The 22,136-nt window shown below is 35.9% G+C and overlaps 1 protein-coding gene across 5 annotated transcripts in view; it reads left to right on the top strand.

The window, feature by feature from the left end:
* Positions 1–22,136, top strand: part of LOC140664840 (limbic system-associated membrane protein) — a 142,675-nt gene that overhangs the window by 69,400 nt on the left and 51,139 nt on the right. For all 5 annotated transcript variants that reach the window (XM_072890355.1, XM_072890354.1, XM_072890353.1 and 2 more), the window contains one exon: positions 79–156. The gene's annotated coding sequence lies outside the window, so the exon portion shown is untranslated. The remainder of the gene's footprint in view (positions 1–78; positions 157–22,136) is intronic.

Raw genomic sequence — 22,136 nt, 5'->3', positions numbered from 1 at the left:
CATATCTCCATTTAATGTCAATTTCGCTGTACATTGTACATCACACCTTACGCTAATTTTCCCTTTTCTCTCTTGCAGTTCAATGGAATGAGGTGTTGCATTTCACGCAAGGATCTTGAAGGACGTCCCGGCGAGCTCCACAGCATCCAGCATGCAGTGAGTAGAACGTCAATTATTCGACTTAATTGCCCTCGATTTTGGTCAAGGATTCATTGTCGTGACATTTACACGTCGTGTATCATCTAGAATTCTCCGAGGTGGGCCCCGCTAATGCGCGTATGTGCGAACCGGCCGGTTGCATACAGATGCGCGTCTACGTGATCGAAATTTCGTATGGTCCGTTTACGACCGGTAATCAATGCGAAAGCGACTAATCAGTTGCCAGCCTCGCGCGCGCAAATTGTCGTTTCGAGTGACGCAAATTGCCGCGGTGAAGCCTCGATTGGAAAAACGCGTTAACGTAGGGCAGGATAATAAAGAATTGGGGGCGCGCTACATTACCTTGTTACATCGGGGTAAATCCAATTAAAAATCACGATGCGGAATTTACGCATAATTCGTATGTGCGAATTCGCCAAATATCAGCGCGCGAATAAAAAGTTGAACGTATTTAGGCATCGTAATTTCGCGTCGACTAATGTCCGCGATGGTACGCGACATATCTCTCCCGAATATCGAGATGAACGGTCGCGTTCGCAGTTAATCTTAACGAGATTTTTTCCTATATATATATATGCAAGATGCAACGAACTTGCGCAATGTTATTACATTAATTTTTGATTTTATCAACGCACTTAAAAACGTTAATAAAACCGTGTACCGGTAATGTTTTATGAAAGTTAGCTAAACATATACATATGTATATGCATATACATATATGTATATAATGGATACGCACATAAATATTTACGTCGACGTGCTTGCAATGATTCCGTTCGCGTATTTATGCATCGCCGCTTTGTTCGCGGACGACGCTTGATTATACCTGAGCTTTGCCGCTAATTACTCAACGTAACATTTCGATTACTACACGCAACGGTTAACTACATCGGTGTTTCGACTGATTAATATCAGTTTATTTAGATTAATGCACGATACGAGAATGGCAATAACACAGAAGATTAATCAAGAGAGTAATCAATTATCACAAGATAATTGCATTTTTTATCGTTTTAACGTTTATACCGTCGCATAAATGGGTGACGTTTTCATGTATTAAGATCACGTAATCGAGATAATGATGATGGCTGTAATTTCACGAAACGCCACATTTTTTTGTAATATCGTCAGGCAATTAAGAAACCTCCCTGCGGTACAGCCATAAAGACCGATTAAGCTAATTGTTGGTCCTATTAATGCACGTGCATCTGCAATATTATACATCCTCGGTAACTCGATCTAGATGCACACCGCACGTGTGCAACGCGAATCCGCATTTACATTAGCAGGCATCAATAATTCTACCGTTATCGCGGTATCAATCTATGCAGAACTGTAAAATAACCACGATCGTGTCACCGATATGATATATCATCGCACGTAACTCGATTAAGACGCGCGTATTACATTTCATGTCGCGCGCGCGCGCGCGCAGACACGTGTGTGTGTGCGTGATAACGCAATAATAATCCAATCGCCTATAAATTCGTAACGATGAGCCTGCAATTAAAATTAAAGATCGACCGTAGCCGGATTAAAATAGGGATAAAGCCGGGATCTTCCGTATAACGTGAACGCGACGCGACGTCGCGTAATACGGTTCGAATACTCTAAAAAATTCCTCATGCAATCGAGCGCGACGATTATCCGGCCATTACCTTAATTGCCGGTGCACCGTTAATGCGCGTATCCACGCGCGTATAGTTATTCGGATGGTCGACGTTCCACGCACGCGGGTCACCGGATATCGGTCTTGCACATCGCCGTTGATTTGGTTCACCGTCCCCGGGGAGGCGTAGCTCTCGTGAGTGTCATGTCGAATTGCTCGGGCCAACCGGATCCCGGTGAGTTAAACGAGCAGATCTCCGAACGGGGACATCTACTACACGGACGCGACATTAGGTTCTGGAGGAAGGACCAGAACTTGCTCCTATAATCTGTAAATCGGCATTGCGACCGAAACTCTCGAATCTTGAATCCGAAACGCGAGTTGCGTGAGTGTGATAACATCTATTCGTGCCAAATCCTGCTCTCAGGACTCTCCGAGGAATCTTACACAACCTATTCAATCTCTATCTCTACCTCACGAAAGGACATAATCTGTAGAAGCTAGCGTCTGATTATGCCTTTTATTTTCTATCTTAATTTTATATTTATTTAACACGCACGGTGAAAAAAACATAATAATGTTGAATCAACAACATCATCGTAGTTGAAATTTATTTTATTAATTCAACAATATTATTAATCAAATCAATACGTGGCATATTAATTTGAGTAATAATGTTGTTGAATTAATAAAATAAATTTCAACTACGATGATGTTGTTGATTCAATATTATTTTTTTTTTCAGCGCAGTAAGATGTTTGTCAGAAAATCGCGAAATATCGAAAGACAAATTGGAGTTTGACAAATTTGAATGTTTACGTATAGGCAATTGCCTTGTTTTAATTTCGTGTTAAAATTTACAACTTGAAGAACAAACAGACAAATACATAAAAAAATTAGTATCAAATTAAAATTTATATAAATAGAGAGATAATTATAATAAAATTAAAATAATAATGTTCTTGAGATAATTGTTATAATATTAAAATGACATAATTATTGTTGTTGAAATTTAACATTATCAAGTTTCTAAGAAGATTATATGAGTATATTGTTTCACAAGCATCAATATATTGTATAATCTTCTTAGAAAGATTTGATAATCTCAAATTTCAATTTTATTTTAATATTATAATAATCTAATCTCAAGAATATAATATTATTATCCTAATTTTATTATAATAATTTATTGATTTAAATACTATTTATCCATCCAAATTTTGTTTCTATTTATGAAACTTATTATTCTTAAATAATAAAAAATATAATATTTTTTGGTAAAACTTTATTAAATGTTTTCGAAACAAGCAATTTGTTTAACGCTAAATAATTTTATTTCAAGATTTATATCGAGACCGAAGATATTTTCAAAACAAGAATATTTTTTCTGTGTTTGCGAGGCCCGAAAAGCTATATTCTCTAATGTAGAGAAGAATGATTGTTTTTGAAAACGTAAACGATTGGAAAAATTGAAACCTTACGAGCCCTGTTGAATTCCAATCGAGCGTCAAACAATTTACGAATAGTATTTTGGTATTTGGATACCGCATTAATGACTAGGAAGCGCGATAGAGATCGAATGCCTGCGAATTCACGCCGGGTGTATCGCGTAGCGGTAACCGATTAGAAATTCCTGAAGGGTTGTCCACGAGTATGCCTGACCTGTAGAAAGGCATCTAACCGAGTATCGTCGTGGCTTGCGCGTAAATTATGCACTGCGACGCATACTATGCGTCGTATTGCCCGTCCATTATCGAGGGCGCACGATGAACGAGCTACTATGGTGGAGATGCCAAGGCAGCGTGAGTGTAATATCGCTGATAACCTCCATCACACCAGCGCGGCACCGTACCCCATCTTCCTGACGATAGCTACCGTTATCGACAGCATTACGTGTATTAGTCGAGGAAGAGGTAGCACTTATCTACAACCACGGTAATAAGGATTATTTCAGGCGCAATTACGAAACGCATTACGCAAGTCCCACAATTTCACAGGTGAGATTTTCACGAGATAAATTAGAAATTTTCATGAAATATAATCTCGAATTTTGATATCTAGTATACGAAAAGATAACACTCAAAAAAATGATTTTGCAACTTGAACAAAAATTTTCTAGGTGTAGAAAATTAACTGAAACAGATAAATTATTAGCAAATACTGTGATACTGCATACATTTTGCACTTGATCAATTTAAATCACAGAGACAGAATTTATATCTGTACTATTAGTGTAGGATAAACTAGGGTATGATATGGCCATAGGCTGTAATTTTTTCAATACTTTTGACTACCTGCAAAGTTTTTCATTTGTCCACTAAAAACTGTTATAACGTCGAATAAATTACAGTTAAGCTATCGTAATAGACGTTAGACATATTATAAAGATATGTAAATTGTTATATGACCTATAATTTTTATTTTCGTTTTTTCACTATTTTTTTATAAATATATTGTGACCATCTTTCCGTCACTAGGGCCATCTTTTCCTTAAAAGTTGGGTAAAATGGCCAATGCTTATGTCGTACTATTTTGATAATCTAAAATTTCTATTAAATATTTTCATTTTAATTTCAATAATATTACGTAATTTAAGCTTCAGTGAAAATAATATGCCAAACACTATTAAAAATTAACAAAAATAAAAGTATGTTTTTTGCATTTTAAAAAACTATAGCCATCTTATCCGAGTTTACCCTAATTTAGACAAAAAATTTTTCTGCGATGCCTATCTTTAAGGCCTATTGTCAAAGACAATTATATTTGTGATTAATATTTGGCAATGGGATCTAAATTTTTTTAGAAGTTGCTAGAATATTGCTGCTATAAATTCTATACGTGACAAACAATGTTCTAACAGATACAAAAAGTAGCGATAAATTTTAATTGAGTCATCTAGAAATCTATCTACGTTAGCAAAATATTGTTTTGAGTAAATTGATTGCAGATAACTGATATATAATATCGCGTATAATCCTAATAGATTATTGCAACAATATATGAATATTCATTAATTATTATCTGTCTGATATGAAGGTTTTATGATGGAAAGATATATACATAAAGTCAATGGATAAATTGTTTACGTGCTTTATATTTAATATTTAAAAAGATTTTATTTCAATATATTTGATACAATATTATATTTCCACGAACGGTAAACGATCCTATTGATTTATCTTTTAAATAATGCATTTCTTCCTCTCATCGATTGCCGTTTTTATGGCATCATCGTACAACGCCCGCTCTGATCAAAATTGAAAGAGTCTCATCGTGCGGAAAGCTCATCTCTTATTAAACAATGTCGGTGCACGTAGCACCCGACGTTTATAGAATGGCATTACGTGAATGACAGTGCACGGCGAATGGATTTGCCACGTGTCAATAAACGAGGATACGGGATAAAAGATGGATGCTTGTTACAATAACTGCATTTTTATTGATATTTGGATTACAAAGAAGCGTTAGATCGAAGACGAGTCGACCTAGATGACACTGACGTTGATATCCAATGAGTACGGGTTACTGCAACGCGCGGTTGGGCTAATAACGACACACTGACCTCGTATATCATCGTTAGTCGATCACAATGACATCATTGCCATTGTTCCAGCTGTGATGAAAAAGAGATAATTGATCAATCAACAATCGTGAGAGGAAGTCGTTGAGCAAGCGTGAACGCGACACCTGCGTTTTTTTTTTTTTTTTTTTTTTTTTTTTCTCCGATAAACAAATTTTGTCAGAAAAGACCTGTCCAAGCCAAGGATGCTCAAGAACTCGCATATATATTTATATGGTTTTGCGTGGTAAACTATAAATTGGAATTAACCTGGAGCGATATGCGGAGAGCGCCGAGCGAGTTTGGAAGCCTTCCAAGAGCGCGTGGCATTATTGACGTTGCGATTCGAGTAAAATGCGGGCAACAGAAAAGTTGCGGTTGCGCATGCGGCGGCGGCAAGGTTAAATCAAAATTACGAGGCTCGTTAAGAGTAAACAACCAAAATAAAAAGGAGAAAAAAAGAGAGAGCGTGTCGCATGGTGCGTCGGGGTCGGTTGCCCCGAGCGTGGTATCAAAAAAATTACTAGTTGAGGTTCCTATTTTTATATAGTATTATACTATGATGTTGATAATGATACATTATGCATAATATTCGTAAATATAGTTGTCGCCAAAAATGAAGTATAAATTATAATAATCAGAAATTATTTTTTTCTCCCAGTGTGTAACGCAGGTGCGAGACGTTATTCGCCGCAACGTTTAGCTCGAACATAGTATGCCATTATGTCACGAGTTTATGGCACAACGGTATAACCGCACGCGGACTGCGTTACAACGAGAGGAAAAATACAACCCGGTACACGTCGTTATATAATTAGCCCTCCATTACATTTAACGTCCATTAACGTCGTTAGTTTCGAAAGCTGCAGCGTCGGAAGCCGGCGACGAACCGGAGAGTTTGTACGCGAGAGTCGCGCGAGCGTGAAATTTCACGTCGATACTAAATCGAGCGAATCCGCTATTTTGATGTCAATTAATATTCCACGCGTTCCACGCTTTGTAATAATCGCTCACAGGAAACTCCGTTCGAGTGCAGTGCAAACTTCCCGCAAGGCGCAAACGCGGCCTAGAGTTTACGTTTGTATTCTTCGCGCGCTATTGGGATTACATAATTTATGCAAAACTTATGCAAAGATCTTACTTCCGAATATATAATGTGGTTTTATTTATAAAATAGACTATATATACATTTATACATATAAAAAGGATCACACATTTATTTAAAATGCACGCTATAATACAAAATGATATGATAATTGACATAATGAATTTATCTTTTTTTAACAAATATATTTATATCTGTTAAATACATATATATATATATATATATATATATATTTAAATACATCTATATTTATCGCATAAATTGAATGTAATAAAAAATAAATGTTGTAATTAATATGAGTGAAATGATATTTTTCATGTATTTTTTCTTCTAAATTATCGCTTACGAGTTCAAGTCCGACTATTATATTTGCAATATATTTTGATAAAGGTTCCGCATAACGGAAAATATATAAGGGAACAGAAAATCATTATACTTTAGATCCATTAACGTCCCAGTTTTCGGAAAAATAACTCAACGATCAGCTTTCCACCAAGTTTGTACGCGCGCAAAGATTTCTTATCCGTCTATTATCGTCGACCAGCATTAATGCTCCCGCATGCTTTTTACTGCAACAGCCAGCGGAAAAATGCGAGCGATTCTTGAATTTCTAACAAGTTTTAATATTCGCGAGTCATTTCGCACGTTCGTTTTACATTAGACATAAAATGAAAACCATAGCGCATATATTAAGCTGCGGTTTCGAGAGTTGATTATTAACATTAAATCTTCAGTCTCTTTACGCAGCCTCTGAATAAAACGTGTAACACGAAAGTTAAATTTTGAACTGTCACGCGATAAATCCAGTGTCCCAATTTTATCACGTCTACGTAAAAACGTGAGAAAAAAATCAATTCTTCTCAACATATTTCCTTAGTTGAAAGTTTTGTGATTCATTACATTTTTACTGGAATATGCGCGCGTTACTTGTCACAATTAATCAGAAGTGCTTTACAACGACGATATCCTCCTGCGCTTCAGTCTTCTTGCTTAATTGAATATCTGCTCGTGAATAAAACTTGCTCGCTCGAGGGCGACTTCTTCGGAGGCGGGATCGCTTTGTAGTTTTATCTAAAAGCTCTTTATCGATTAACAAAGCGGATACTCTAACTATGCTCAGTTGCCCACCTAAACTTTCTATTGACAAGTATCGCCCATGATTAATGAGAGAGGGTACTTGCGAAGTTACAAAATCTTGGCGACTCGGGAAGGGTCATCTATAATCCGTGCTTACAAAACGCTTACTCCGATTCGTAACGACTCTTAATAGCCGCGATTCATTCGTTGGTATGCGTATACAAATTGCCGAGAAAGTCTGGCAAAGGCGTAATCTATCTCTTTCTTCCAATCCCTTCACACGGGGATCCAAAGAACCCTTTCCGGATCAGGGTGAAAACTTTTTCCTTCAATCTGAGAATCCTGAGGATTATCGAGCAATTTGAGGGCATTCGTGCAATGTGAAAAGTTCTTTTTCAGTCAAACTGATCTCGCGCAAACGTTTTAACGTCACTCGCTTGCATACAACAATTCGACTCACCTCAGCGCGTCGATTTATTTTATATTTTCTATTGTGTTCTTATTTACTCTTTTACTTAATTTTTATACTTTACTTCTGACGGCATTTTCTCAACGAACAATTCCAGCAGTTAGTTACATGTTCCCAAAAGTAACATGTTCTCGTTATTCGAGACCACTGACATATTTGGCAACGAAATTCAATCCGTTGACCGAATTTTCCACTCACGGATTTCCGGGACGAATACCACAATGTTTACGGTACTGTTGCCAAATAGCGAAAATCTTGTCTATCGATCCATTCTTCTGGATATCACAGAAGAAAAGAAAAAACCCATGTGTGTAAAATTTTTACGCAACTTTATACAAAGACTTGATACATAAAGCAGTAAAATTATACTGAAATTATGTATACTCTTAATAATTACGAATCGTAGAATAATCAACGATTTAATTAAGAAAACTGCGTTGCTCAATAATAATTTTTTTTCTTTTCAAAATTCCGACTACCTCTTACGTAATATAATATATATATATATATTATAATTAATCATATTGCATGATAAAAATTTTTAATTTTAATACGGCGTGAAATAATTAGCGAACTGTAAGAATTGATTTAACAAGGCAATCTACTACAAGGCTCTTTTCAGGTTTTTTCTTTTTTTTTCAAACAGTTTAAGAACCACTTTAACGGCTCCATTCGGACATTTCGATTCCTCTTTTTGTTACCATATAAGACCGAGATTGTCACGACAAATGTGCGTTCACAAATACATTCACGTTTTCCCAGCTGCCGCCACTTGGTCGCATCCGCTCCCAAGCTTCTTCGCTCGAGCTCCACCCGCGCAACATTTAGTCGCTCCACGAAGTATAACGAGAATGTAATTTTCCAGGACGCATATTATTATCATCGGCAGGATCGCATCGTCTCCGCGACTGCTCCTCGTTTGTCGTATTCGACTCGATGCGAACGTATATTACATTTTCGCGCTGTTTTTCCTCCGTTCATTCAGCTGCAGCTGGCTCTCCCTCATTAGCATTCATCTTTTTCTCGTATTTGAATTATACCATTCCTTTCCCGACTTCTCGGTCCATCCCCTGGGCTATTCTAATTTTATATTTCTGCAAACTGTAGAACGACACAAGGGCATTCTGCGTGTCGCTTTACAATAGCATCCCGCATCATATGCGAGTACCGTCTTCTCACGATGTCGGGTTATTTACTTCGGAAGAGAAATTGTACAAAGTCTCTCCATTTCCGTGGATGAAACGTTATCTCAAATGCTCGTAGTTATTCTAAAGAGTTATTTCGGTTGAGAAAAAAAATTTAGAAATTTCGAAAAAATATTTGAAGAAATTTCACGCTTTTTTTTTTTTTTACTTAAAAAACGTTGTTCACTGCGACACGACTCTCGCGAAAGATTAATAACCTACTGCGCAAGCCATTCAAGAATGGATTACACGCAATAGATAGCGATCGTCTGTAGAACAATGCTACCGACACACTGGATGTAATTTATCATGGCGCCATATCATAGTGCAGAGAGAGAGAGAGAGAGAGAGAGAGAGTGCAAATTTGTTTGCTTCTGTTAATTCGATGATACACATCCTCGCCGTGCTAAACCCATCATCTATCAAGAATGAGTATATCACTACATCCGATATATCGATATCCGATTATTCAATATATAATGCGGTCAATAATATTCACTCGCTTATTTAGTAGGCATATCGAATCGAATTAATATATTATTAATATATCGAAATTCTATTCGTTTTCGACTATCAAATTCGGCTGTACGCGATGATAATGTTAATGTAACATTTGATGTTATTTGATATTACAAGAACATCCGACAAGATTAATATCTCACCGCCTAAAGTGCACGGAGGGACGGATAGTAGATATTAGGTAGATAGGATTGTTCTAACAATAGTAAAGTAACATCTTCATCAGTCGTAATTCGTCATGTTGGTATTACGGAAGTGCAAGCTAGTTCGCTGTCTAGTAATGCAGTGCGCAAAGCTGTCGTTCCTGACAACAACGGAAAATTCACGTAAACTTTTTCGTAATCTTGTTCAGAGAATAACGACGTGTTCTGTCGACTAAATCAATGAATTTTTCGAAGCAACTGTATGCATTATTTAGAATGATATTATTTCTCATTTTCATAAAATTCATTACGAAAGAATATTGCATAAAATATTGTTACATCATTTATACATGTCATCGCGTTATTTTTTATATAAAAAAATATGACAAATTAATATAAATTATTTATCGGATTAATATATATAGATTAATTATCATACTCAAACTCAAGTACGAAAACGACGGTACAATTTGCATAATATGCTGTAATATGGTATAAAGCTTATGACATGTAGTCTGACACGCATGTGAAGTTAGGATGAAACCTAACCGCTGCAACCGTACAAACTAGCGGTTCGTTAGTCCGATATCGGGCTCTCTCATACTTGTCAGCTTGACGTCCATCTTTCAGCTTTCCATCTCCTTTCATCATCGAATACCTTCTCGCGAGAATGAGCGAGAGATGGGGCATCGTGTTCCGAGAGTTTGTCCCGAGAGTTCCGCGATTTAATATTCGAGCATGTCGCCTTGATATTCAGTGGACAGATATTAGCATGTAGAGCAGAACGCGCTACGGTCCAAGTTTCACGATGGATTCGCTTACGCTCCGTTGTGTGTCCAGCGTCGAATTCTGTCGAAAACTGACTGGAATTTCCGCGCTTTTAACAAGCGACATCCGAGTCGCGGCTTCGAAAAAAGCTATGATATTCGCCATGTCAATAATGACAGTACGGAGATGCGCGTCGTGATTTTAGTATTTTTATTACACCATATTTTGTTAAATTATTATATAATTATATAATAGCGTTTAGAGAAATTAAATGCTTATTGATAATTTATTGATAATTTTTTTTGTGAATTTTCTTTAACATTTTATGAACGTTATATTAACTCTTACTCCGTATTGTTATTTTTGGCACTTTCTAACTGTACAGGTGGGTCAGCGTATTTTCGATAAGTTTATTAATATGTAAAAGTGTTTTATATCTTCTTTGAACATTCTAAATAAAGGCTAAAATAATAAATTTGAAAAATAATTTACTTAAATATATTATTTTATGATTATTTGTTTTCGAGAAATTGACGTTGTTAGAAAAATCACAGACAAAAATGATCCATCAATACGGAATAAGGGTTAACTTTAAATAATAGGGCTTTTAAATTTGTAACATTAACAATTTAAGTTTTAATTGATATAAAATTCCTGGATTTTTATTCGCGCTCTTGCAAAAAATAATAGATATTCGATATCATGTATATTCTTTTTTTTTTTTATCGTCCCAATGAATTTAGATATGTAATGAAAGTCGTTGACAGTAGGAGTCACTATATGTATTCCATTTTCAGTGTATGTACCGATAAAATTTCACTGCTCGTAAAAGTCACAGTGGCACGCTCTCATCAAACCGAACCGTCAATTCCGTCCGCCAATTTGAGATTGGAGGAGGTGAAACCTCTTTCACGATCGTGCTTGTCGCCGCTCAATATTTTCGATTGCCTCGCGTTCTGTTGGATTAATTGGTCCTCCTGCTTCGAGATTTATTTTTCTTTTTTTTTTTTTTTTTTTACATTCGGATATAGCTTTTTAATTGCATTTGTGTGAATCTCTTATTTCTTCTCTCTATATTTACATTTCTGATATATCTATGCGAACGTGGTTGAAACACATTTGCGTTTTACTAACAATTGTTTGTCCTTCTTATTTCTTTATTATTTAACGAATTATTATTAAGTGTTTTTCCGTTCCACTCATTTTCCTTTTTTTTTTGCACTAAAGTTAATGCTTCAACTCCGATGACTCGTAAATTTTGATGATGGCAGTTACTATTCGATCGGTATAATTCACAAGCGTCTAATCCATTTTCCGTGAATCAATAAAGAATTTCCGTTCGCTGCAAAAATATGCAGTGTCATCAAATTGGACTATCGGCTTTGCATTTCCATGAGACTGGGCGAACAATAATTACATAAATCATATTTTTTTACATAATCATCACTGATAATCGCTGAATCGAAGTTAGTTATTGTCAGGATTTACATCAACTCGATAATCAGTTTTTGTTATTTACCATATGCACTTATCTAAACAGAAAGACGGCATATTACACCACATTAAACTGCGTATTTTCAGTGAAACACAGTGTGACATTAAATGTCATTGGCAGGCATATCGTGTTTTACGTTTGCGTTCATAAATTCGAGACGACACGATGATGAATCGACAGTGCGATATCTCACGTCAATATGTAATATCTCGCAAAAATGTAAGTTTTCAGGATAAAGAGAAAATTTTTTAAATTTGCACTATACACACATACATACACGCATGATGTTATTTATTCCGTAGATTATTTATATTTTCAGAACGATGTGTTATTCTAATACTAAAAGCGTGTGATGAAGAGTCGGGTGACCGCGGTTGCGGGAAAAGGTGCGACGGCTACCGGACACTGGAATCGGCATCGATAGATAGTTGAATTAACACGCGATAGGATAAACGCCGATTTATGAGTCTGCGCGTTCTATCGGAAACCTCGACCTGCAAAATTTTATCTATACGGGCAATAAAAGTCGAATAGGCGGGAAACGATCGATACGCTTCCGTTGGCGACAAAAGCTTTAGCTATTTTTCGGGTCTCACGTAAAGGTGCGTTCTCCGCGGCCGAAAATATCGCGGGCCATTTCCGGTTTATAAATGCGCTGTATTTACCTCATTCAAAATCAACCGGCATAACCGACAGTTTCGATCCGCAACGCGCACCCTTTCCCCGCTCTCCCTCCCTCTTCCCCGGTTACATTTTAATAGGATTATTATCCGATACGGATGGCTAGTTGCTACTATCATCGTCTACTTCTCTCTACCTTTCTACGCGCCACTTTTCGTTCTTTGGTACACCCTTTACATGCTAATGTCCCGCTGCTGAATATCATACGAGCGGCTTCTGAATATGAAATAGTTTGAAATTGGAAAGAGGGAAACGTTTGCCTTCCGATGTGCTCCATCTTTCTCGATGGAGTTTACCTTGACGAATAGCGACGTCTAGGCCCCTGCCTATACTTACCGTAGTAACTGTTCTCTTGAAAAACATGTGGAATAAAAGAAAAGAGACGAAGCTCGAAATCTCATCGCGTTCCGTGATGATTAATTAGGCGTCACCGTTTGCAATTATCCGCATTGTATTATTATTTTTGCGCAGACTCGCAAAGCTGTACCTTAATATCGTCTCAGATGTCGTGTACTCGTAAAATGAATAAAGTAATATAATTACATTTACATTGAATCGCGTAGGAAATATTAATTACTTTCGTATATACGCGCAGACTTGCCGCTTGTATGCGATAGTAATTTCTGCGAAGGAGCTCGCTAGTCATAGCAATTTTATTTCCCAGAAGGTAAAGCCTGTATATAAAAGTATCGGAATCGCCGGTATAATGTGTGCGCGTGATTAACGATAATTAAATGAAAATTCTTTACTCCGCGACCGCTCTACTTTTAAACTGTCGTACGGGGATCACACGTGACGTCACGTGTGCGCGCTTGTACAGTAATAAATTATCGTGCGGTCGAATCTCATTATAATTAATCTCCTCGTGCTCTTCTATTCCCACATTCCTCCGCGTTTAATACTCCGCAACGATGTAACCTTGTAAATTGTTGTGACTTGATGCTAAAATCCCAGGTATGCAAACTTGGTGTACACGTTTATCATAGATGTGAACAGCGCTGGCGCTGCTTTACTATCTGGTAAATGCGTTGTTGTTGAAACAAAGACATCGATTAGGAATTTATTATACATCCATACGTATCAATAGAGATTGGATTTACGAGCGGTTTAGTTTACTCCACATTATGAACGAAATGGCACGATAATGAGGTACAAGACGTTAGTACATTGCATTTTTTTTTTTTTAAGGAGTTACACCTAATCATAAAATTCGAAAAATCGCATTTTTTTTTTCATTTTCATAAAATATAATGTCTCGAAAATATGTGTTTAAAATTTTATATTGATCTGGGGAAAATAGATGATTCTATGTAAAGTTTAAAAAAATTATAAGTATCTTACTGTAATTATAACACAAAGCTTTAAACGCGTTTTTCTCAAAAGTGCATTTTTTCAAATCGGTGACAACGATTACGCAAAAACTATACTGAATCGATTCTCTTCAAATTTTGTGAACTTATTTCTTATGTACTTATGCAGAGACTGAACGAAGGATTTTTTTTGTATTGCTTTTTTTCTTTTTTTATCAACAAAAAACACTTTTTTTAAGATGAAAATCGAATATTTTCTTCAGACAGCCGCTATTTTGAATAAAAACAATTTTTCATAAAACCCTTTGTTCAGTCTATATATAGAATGTATATTTTTCAATTAATAACCGCAAAAAAATTTCACATTAGATGAGTCAATTCCAAACTACAGTGGTCATCGCAAAGCACAAAAAAAAAGACCCATCGGGAGAGCGGCCATAATTCAAAATATTTTGAAATTTTTTTAAATGTAAATACACTGAAATTAAGTTCAAATATTGTATTATAAAATAAAAAATAAATTGCAAAAAAAAATGCATTGCTTAAGGAAACAAAAATTCATTAAAACACCATTTTTCCTTCGTTATGACTATAGATGTAACTCTTTAAATTATGCTAGGTTTGGTTTTTAAAATGAATAAAATCTCGTTAATAAATTAATATATTCCTTCTGTCGATCATTTATTCATATGAAACATAAATTAACGTCAGAAATGTGTATTATAATTATTAATTACTATGGTAAAAAATTAAATGTTCGTGAATATTATGAATATCAGAAAGTTAAAATTACACGTTGATAAGACGAGAACAGTTTTCTATTAAATTTGCATTTCAAGCACTTTGCAAGCGGACGGGTTCTAAAAGCCTCGCAATCAGTACACTTACAATAAAAGATCACCGTACGATGATCGAAGGTACATACACGCATGGTATCATCATATGCAAAAGCGTGGAACTAGTCTAGACAGCTGATTCGATTTTGACGAAGCTACCCTTTACATGGCTACACTGGAAATGGAGATTCCGGGAATTTATGGTTTTCATTTCTTGGACGGTGTCGGACGTGTTACTCGTAGTGTACGTGAGAAAAATATTCAACGAGTCGAACGTTGGCCACGTCGTGTTCTTCTGAAAGGAACACGACGCCCGTGCCAGAGTCGCTATAACATACACCGGTATGTATGTAAGTAACGTTGTAACACGCGGTAGCGATTTCGTGCTACGATAGGCGCAAAAGATGTTTCCTCCATCGGTTTTCCATCTCTTAAACTGCACATCGTACAAGTTAAAATGTAAAAAAAAGTTCTGCAAAATTCATTACGATATCATCTGAGATCAATTATTGAATAATATTCTATTAAAATGTTTAATTAATAGATTTGTTATTATTTTGTTATTATTGTTATATTGTGTTGTCTTATTATGGTCTTATATTTTTATCATTAAATTTGATGTTTAAATATTACATTCTCTACTCTTTATATTTGCAGTTTTTAACTCGAGTTGCAGCGCTCATTTGCAATATAATTATCGATGCATTATTATAAGGATCGGATATTGTAAATATGATATTACATTATAAATATTAATCTTAATGGCTTGCATTCACTATTGTATTTTTTTTAAGCACACTTTCGATCCCGAGTGAGATAAGCGCATTATTACTTCACTGCAGCGTTCTACCGTAGACATAAATTAGATCCCTTCCGCGATATAACGGACTTTTCACCCTTGGCCATCGAAATAGATCGAGATCGAAAGAAAACACAATATCATGTCGGGCGTACTAGACCCTATCTGTTTGTACACCAGAGTATGAATCGACCGCGAAAGTATCTCGTCTCACGAAAGAGGCCCATTTCCCAAGACGACGTCCGGTGGCTGGTTTCGTCATAAGGATGCGCCAGCGAAGTGAATTGGGTCGGCGCTCTTTTGACGATCGATCCCAAGTTATATCCAGGCGTCGTTGAACTAAGGGAAGTTCAAAGTTCATCCGGATGTCGCGAGCGCGTCCTTGGAGACTGGAGCATCGGTGTGTAATAGAATGACGTTGTCATATGTACAAGATCGCACGACCTGAGATCAGTCACGAGCCCGCGAATTTTCTCGAACAAAAATGACCAACTACATTTATCTCGGCAACAAAGTGCAATTTTGAAAAGTTTGATAATAAAATGAATTTTTTTATTTCTGACAAAAGGTTCTCGACTTATTATAATACAATAAATTAGATAAGAGTATCGATCATAATATGTAGGGGAAAGGCGGGTAGGCCTCGGACACTTAAATAAAACGCATAAATTAATATATAATCAACGAATTTTAATTATTAAATTACTCTTTTGCGAAATAAACTTTGTACTTTTTTGATTTATTATAAACAAAAAATACATTTTTCTTAAACTATCTTAGAAAAAAAAATCAATAACTTATTGCTGCGATTTTCAGCAGTCAAAAAATGACGGGTAGCCCCGGACATATATTTCAACAATTATCTATTCGTTCTTTGTTCTTACAAACATTACAATAAAAATATATATTTGAAGGATCAATGTCTACGCATTCTTCGTGTGCCCATTCTTTGCATTTATTACATTGGATCCAGTTTTCTTCGAAGGTTTCTCCGCAAGCGATACATTGAGTGTCTTGATGTTCATCTTGATGAAAAAGATTTTGATTGTTTTGTTTTGTTTTGCGTTATTTAGTAATACCATTAGCACCTTTAGTACCTTTAGTATCTTTACTTTTTGCAACAAGTTCATCTACATATATATGAAGACGATATATATGTATATAATTTATTAATAATTATAATTGTATCTAAAATAAATACATTCATATATTATTTAGTACATTAAAATAGTATAAACTGATAATTACAACTGATAATAAAATGTATTATTTTTATAATTTAAAGTTAATAAATATGTCCGGAGGTACCCGACTGACTTGACCTAATATATTTATTAATTAATTTGTGTAATGTAAAAAGAATTAATTAAATATATAAGAATCTTAAATTATATTTAATTGTTAATATTAAAATTAATAATACATGAATAGCATTTACATTTAATGAACAATAAGCATGAAAACAAAATTTGATGGGAGTGGTAATATCACTCTTAACGGGAATAAAACTGATTATAACATCTGATCCGCTTAGCGTACATATTATTACTGACTTGCAATTGCTCACATGCTGAGACAGACATGTTTTAACGTGTTGCTTTTTTACGCAGTTTAGTATTAGAGATATTAAAATGTTCGAGACTACCCGCCTTTCCCCCATGTGTTCCATTAAATTGATAGCGTAATATTTTACGTTTGCGAAGAATAATTGATACGCGTGGGTAATGAAAGAAATAAATAAGGTCATCGGTGTCAGAGATTGTAAAAAATAAATGTTCTCATTAGAAAGTTTGTCTTTCCGCGTTCAATCAGTTAGAAACTTGGTAAGAAAGTTCGCCATTCGATATTCATCTTCAATTTTATATTCGCTCTTAAGTTACTTACGCCCGGTTTCTCGCACCCCCGGTGCAATCTCGATGAAGCTTTTTCTTGCATCCGCATATGCGTATAATATATCACTTTACGCTCACGCTCGATGTTAAAGAGTCGTTGTAAAAAAACGGTCATAACAAACACCATTCGAGAGATGAAAGCTCCATTATGAGAACACAAGATTCTCTTTGACATTTTTTAAATCCGACTTTAATGATGGGATTTCATTTACTTCGCTTATTACGTTTATGTAGTAGTCGCGAGTAGGACGCTGGACTATGGTATGTACAGGACGAATATATATATCGCTAGAGTTCCTTCGCACAAACGGGCAAAGAGCCACGAGGAGACTAGCGGAATTTTCCCCGGGGAGGCCGGAAGTAAAAGCAATTGCTGCATGGTACAAAGAAGTAGCGTCTTATTTCTACTGTGGACCACAGAATTCCGTACAATCCTGAGAAGAGGTTATTATCCGTTACGAATCATCGCGAACAAGTAGAGTCGGTGACGAAAAATGAAGGCTGAAAAGGGAATTGTGACAGAGAGAAAGAGACTGAAGAAGAAACAGGAACGAAAGAAAAGAAGAGGCAGGGGAGAAAGGGCGATGTGAAAAGGAAAGAGCCAGAAAAGCCCTCTCGACGCCCCGTTGTCGTCGCCCGTCCAGAAGCCGACCTATTCTACTTCGTCTTTCCCGAAATTCCCCGGATTCGCACCGTGGAATTCCCTGGAATTGTCGACGAGAGCAGACGTAATGCTTGAGTGGCTAACCGTTAACGCTTAGGGACAATGACATGAAAAAGGAGGGAATAATGATGTAGACATGTATTTATGCCGATCCATTATGTGAGTGATGACATGCATTATAACAAAACAAAGCATACTCCTCGACTGTAGAAATTTAAACGTAAAGGCTCTATAATATTATAAAAATAAGCATAAAATATTTGCTATCAGAGTAATAATATGTGAATATAAAAAGGTAAATTATTATAAGGTTGAGTATTATACATTCAAAAAAATGATCTTGCAACTTGAACAAAAATTTTCTACGCAAGTCGAACATTTTTCTAACATAACACTATGCGATACATATTGTAAATTATTTTAACATAGTTTATTCAATTTATTAACTTTATTTATGCGCTGAAGATGATCAGAAAAATCTGATCGAAACGTTCGCCAGAATTGTTAACACCATATTATAATTTTCAATTCAATAATTTTAATTTTATAAATAGATGCAACGTTACTACATACTCAATCTTATAATAAGTTACCTTTGTATATTCACAAATTAATGCTTTAATGCCAAATATTTTATGCTTATTATTAAGTTTCAAACTTATGATTTCGACATCACGAAAAATATAAGAGCTTTTCGAGAATTACGTACAATATTTTTACACTTAATTATATAAAATGTATTAATATCTAGTAGGATAATGTTTCTTGAAAGTAATCATACTTTTTGAAAAATTTAGAATTTATATTCATGTTCTTTTGTTTTTTACACGTTAGTAGAACGTGAAAAAAGTTTTGAATATAAATTCTAAATTTTTCAAAAAGTATGATTCAACTTCTGTGTAATTAGGTAACTTCCGCAAGTGTCGAGTGAAATATATTGAACGTAATAAAACTCGTATATTCTATTTTTAATATTGTAAACACATTACTATATGAAAAAATTACAATCAGGTGTTTATTTAATACTGTGAATAAATATTTGAATGTAGGATAATTTTCAAACATGCGAGATAAAAAGGTTTATTAATTATTTGTCATTTATGTATCGCTGCTCGAATCAAAGGTAAACAATGTTTAGCGGGAGATAAAAATAATATTTAATTTTAAAATATGCTATTATCTTGTTGAATATTATGAAAAATATTGATACGCGTTTTGTTGAATATTTTGCGAATCGAATATAATTTTAAAAAAAAAATATATGAAACGTTCAAAAAGTGCTATAAAAAATAAAAGAGCTATTATTTTAGAATACAACGACGAAGTCGGCGTGATTAACATATCTGTAGCAGCGAGATAAAGAAAAAGAAAAGGAACTGGAAGGGACGGGTTGGAAGATGAATACACCACCCATGAGTCGAAGGGCTAAAAGGAACAAAACTGCTCGTGACGAAGAGTTCGAGATTGAAAGAAAGAAGCTGCGGAGCACGGGATGAAAACAGAAAAGGCGTAAGAACGCCTCGGGTGTCATTGTTGTAATTCTTACAACCATAAAATGATTCTTTTTCCGCCGAATCTTCGCGAAATCTAAACCTTTGTGATTTTTTTAAGTAATTGCAAGTACCCGTAGTAAAGTAAATATTATCAAGCGATATGCAAGTGAATATCGAGAAGGATGTAATAACGAACATCATACAAATTTATCATATCATTTTATGTTATATATAATGGAGAAATTTTCACAAAAAAGGCTGAAATCAGTGAGCATATATAACACAATTGCGTAACTAAACTAAACTATGGAGAACACAATATTAGTACGTAGAGAGTAAAAATAAATCGTCGGGAATATTGCAGCGTTAATTTATGCATAAATTTGTATACCTTTCTGTAAATTGTTTGCACTGTGAATTATCTTTTATGCTTATTACTTAAAGCTCAATACGTGCAATTTTCTATAATCTATACGAAAATATTTTATAACTCGCGACTGTTTTAAAAATTCTCTATACTTTAAAAAAAAAAAAAAAAAGCTCAACTTCTCACACAAAACACTTGAGATGAAATTAGAAAAAAAAAACGTGTTCGTTTCAATCTGCAATAAAGAGAGTATGTATATATATAAATCGTTTCCGTACTAAAATAACAAAATGGATCTCCTGCCTCGGGAATTAGTAGAGACGATCCTCGCGTTGCAAACGGATGCGCGCGTGATCTGTGGTAAAAACACAGGTGCAATGATGAACCAAAAACAGTGTTCGTTTTTCATTGCACCTGTAGATACAAAGGGGAAAGCGCGCAATCTGTTCCGGCATAGCGCGTGAGTAGAATCGATCGGAGGGGGAGGGGGAGGGGGAGGGGGTGGGGGGGCGAGCTACGATGAGGCTAAGCTTCTCTCGGGTTCCATTAGGCGCAAACCCCGACGCCCGACTCCCGGTGGTCCGTGCAAAACGGAACTCCGGGCAAACGCACGCGACATGCGCTCGCGAGCGGTTCGTGCTTTGATAACGTAACGCGCGCAAAAAGGTCGAGGAAGCGATAGTAACTCATTTGGATCTCGATAATCTGTTCTACTCTGCTCGAGAGAGAAGACTGCTCTTTCGAAAACTATATATATATATATATATATATATATTATTCACACTTGGTGGGAATAATCTCACCACCTGTAATTGAAAAAGTGCTCTTTTATATCCATGATTACTGAATGGATAGTTCAACTAACTTTTGAAAGAAGATAGAAAAAGTGTCCGAGAACCTTCTCCTTTCCCTCGAGTGGATATAAACGTCCCTACAAGCCACTATGGAATGGCACGTGAGTGGAATCGACTGCGCGGAAGTTTCCAAAGCGGCTCAGCTATAATTCTCCTTTTACTTTTTCTACCAGGTGATTAAGATACACTGTCCATTGGTCTCTGCGGATAATTGCAGACATTCGAGAAATTTCAGAGCGGCAAAGTGAAATGTGAGAGAAAATGGTAGATGCGTAATAATTGTATCGTATTTCCCTTCTTTTAATTAGATTGTCAGAGGAGAGATTGTGCAAGGGATTAATTTGTAGAAAAAAATTAATTTATAATTGTCACTATAAATATAGGTATGTGATCAGAAATAAAAACGTGTCACACTATCGTCTATCATTTCACGGTTAAATAATAAAAAATTCGTAAATTAGCAAGATATTCGATTCCTTTATTTTATTATTATTTTTTTCTTTATTATTTCATCGATTATCACTTATGTAGATTAGATTTTATAATCGCAGCCACAAAGATTATACATGTATATTTTCAACGCGGTCGAGCACGTATCGTGCGGTTACTTTTCTTCCAGCTCTCTTGCCGCTGCCGTAACTCAATTACACGATCGATGGGATCTCCGGACACGCTGACAATCCCCATCTGACGTCGATAATAAAATCACGCGAATTTCCAGCTGATTGAAAGCTCGTGATAAAATCGTGAGGTGGTGAGAAGGAACGAAAAGCAGAGATCGATTCTTTTCTCCTCGGATAGTTAGAGCTATCTGTACGAGTTCTACCTTCGCGGCGCGTGAGTGGAATCAATTGGAAGATAGGAAGACAGCGGTATGGCGGTTCGTTGTAGCGTTCCAAAGTAGAAGTTCCATTAAGCCCGAGAAACTCGAGGGAAGGTAGCTCTCTTCGTGCGCTTCGGTAGCCTTGCGACCGAACAACGCGTGCTCGCAGCTGCAAGACGATCAAGCAAGTTTCTTGAAACTCGGACTCCCGCGGTGCTCCTCGGGACAATGACTTGTAATTAAGGGTAAGATCGACCGTCTCTGATATTCCGCGATGGCCCGGAAACTGCAGGAGCCTCGGAGCTCTCTTCTAATGGCCGACAAGGATAG

This window comes from Anoplolepis gracilipes, chromosome 4 (assembly GCF_047496725.1).
Source record: "Anoplolepis gracilipes chromosome 4, ASM4749672v1, whole genome shotgun sequence".
Taxonomy (NCBI): Eukaryota; Metazoa; Arthropoda; class Insecta; order Hymenoptera; family Formicidae; genus Anoplolepis; species Anoplolepis gracilipes.
The sequence above is the reverse complement of the archived record's forward strand: the minus strand, read 5'-3'. Positions and strand labels throughout refer to the sequence as shown.